The 2479-nt window shown below is 36.4% G+C and overlaps 1 protein-coding gene across 1 annotated transcript in view; it reads right to left on the reverse strand.

Annotated features, from left to right (window-relative positions):
• LOC103473208 (uncharacterized) overlaps positions 1-2479 on the reverse strand; it is an 11308-nt gene that overhangs the window by 4751 nt on the left and 4078 nt on the right. The gene's annotated exons all lie outside the window — the stretch shown is intronic.

A 2479-nucleotide genomic window follows, 5' to 3' on the forward strand; every position in this document is an offset into this window, starting at 1 on the left:
GATTGAGAGCATGCCAGTGAGAATTGCAGAGGTCCTGAAGAAGAGGGGTCAACACTGCAAATATTGACTTGCTGCACTAACTCATTCTAACTGTCAATAAAAGCTCATAATATGATTGCAATTGTATTTCTGTATATGATAAAAACATCTGACATACACACATGAAAACCAGAGGGCAGCTGATCATGTGAAAATATAATATTTGTGTCATTCTCAAAACTTTTGGCCATGACTGTATATCCACTATGGAGATGATCGGTTTTGGATGGGCGATGGGCGACATCGCCCACACCAAGTAACATTTCCTTTCATAACTATCTCTTCAAGTCTACTTAATTCAAGCTTTTTACAAGGATTGTAGAAATTTATAATCAACATTACCTTCTCTTCCACCCATATTTCAGTTGCAACATACTCCAAGTCTCCTTTCCTTCCAATAATTTTTTATGGAATACCTTCCTTAATCAGAGAAAGACACTCACCCCCATTTCCTTCTTCTCTATCATATCTAACTGCAATATATCCATCTATTTTGAAATCCAAAAAAAACCTCAACCAAGTTTCCTGTATACAAATTATATCAGGTTTTTCTTTCAATTCATAAACAAACTGTTTAAAATCTTGCCCATTTGACAAAAGACACCTCGCATTCCATTGTAATATTGAGACTATCCTTGACTTGCTTGACTACACAGCTCTCCTCTTATGTCTTCCCGCCGAATATTCTTCAAGCCTAAGCTACGGCATGCTGCCTTAACAATAATCTGAATCCTTTCCGTTTTTAATTTCACGTCTGATGTTGCATTTATGACTCCTGCAATAAAAGTCACCATTTTCTTTTTTTCCTCTTCTATTTTCTTTTCAACCATTTCTATAATTTTTGAGATTACTTGCTTTTCTCCTGTCAGAGATTTCCCATTTTGTTTATCTTTTTCAACTACTTTACATGCTTCTGCATATGTTACTTTCTGCTTAACGTTTGTTTTCTGTATAATTGTTTGTTGTTTCATTACTTCGCATCCCCAAAAAGCAACACTATGCTCTCATCCACAACTACAGCACTTTGGTTTAACTCCAACTCCACATTTACCATATTCATGGTCTCCAGAACATCGGGCACATCTCCTTTTTCCTTTACACATTTTTGCAACATGGCCAAATTCCTGACAGTTGAAACACCTCACTGGTTTGGGCACATATTCCCTGACACTAAATCTTATCAAACCAAAGAAAACCTCCTTGGCATTTATTTTGTTTCAAACTCCAACAACACAGTTTCTGTTTCAACCTTCTCTGCACCCCTTGTCAATCTTCGGTGCTCCTTTTATTTATTTATTTCTTTCAAATTCCCAGCTAAGTCCTTCATGTTTACACTTAACGGCACTCCTGTAATAATTCCTTTGCTTTCATTATTTATTTTTCCACCCACTTTAACAACTGCTCTGACTTTGACTTTACACACACATCCAAGCTTTTTCGCCTTTTCAACTTGCCCTTCCGAATTGCATCCAATCAAAAGATTTCCGTCTCTCAGTATTTTAGCATGTTTAATTTCCCCAACATGTGTTTTAAGTGCTTTTGTTAGCTTAAGTGGATCAATCTTCTTGACTCCTTCATCAAATCTCATTATAATATTCATGTTTTGTCTTTTTGGTACTTCTGCTCCTTCCTCAATTCCTTCATTATCGGTGTCTTCAGTACTTTCCTCGTTTCCTTTTTTTCCTCTTTCTTTCAGCAGCTCAATGCTTCTTTCCACCCTTCCCCACCATTTCCCACTCTTTTTCTTCATTCTGACCACTCCTTCCTTCCTCGTCCCTACAATCCATACCATTACAGTCACTTCTTTCTAAATCCAACGTTGTCATATTCCGATTTAAGTCGCATTTATCACCAAAAGTTCAGTTCCGTTCCAAAACTTTGTCTTTGTGCTCAAGTCTTCTTCCTACTCAAACGAGTCATCAGTTGAAAAGTGCTTGCTTTGCCGTTTCAAATAAACAGACTCCCGACCCCTGTCCAGACCTAAGTATGAAATCCTGTGAGATTTTGTGGGATGTGAGTTTTTAAAATAGGGCGGGGCCTATTGTTTGGTCTGGGAGAGCATGTGGTGTATGGAGGACCAAAACTGACATAATAATAAATAAAATAATAAATATATATACTATATATTTTCTTTTTTATTTCTTCATACACATGACTTTCCATCAAGAAAAATAGACATTTTTTATTTATTATTTCCTAACCGTATTTATTTCTGTATTTATTTCTTGATGTATTTATTTATTATTTCCTCGCTGTATTATTATTCACTCCTCCGTATTATTATTCACTCCCTCGTATTATTATTCACTCCTCCGTATTATTATTCACTCCTCCGTATTATTATTCCCTCGTCCGTTTTATTATTCCCTCGTCGGTATACGGACGAGGGAATGTAAATATGTAAATGAGGAGGCCTGCTTTCTATGTCCTGCTCTTCTAT

Source organism: Poecilia reticulata, linkage group LG12 (assembly GCF_000633615.1).
Source record: "Poecilia reticulata strain Guanapo linkage group LG12, Guppy_female_1.0+MT, whole genome shotgun sequence".
Taxonomy (NCBI): Eukaryota; Metazoa; Chordata; class Actinopteri; order Cyprinodontiformes; family Poeciliidae; genus Poecilia; species Poecilia reticulata.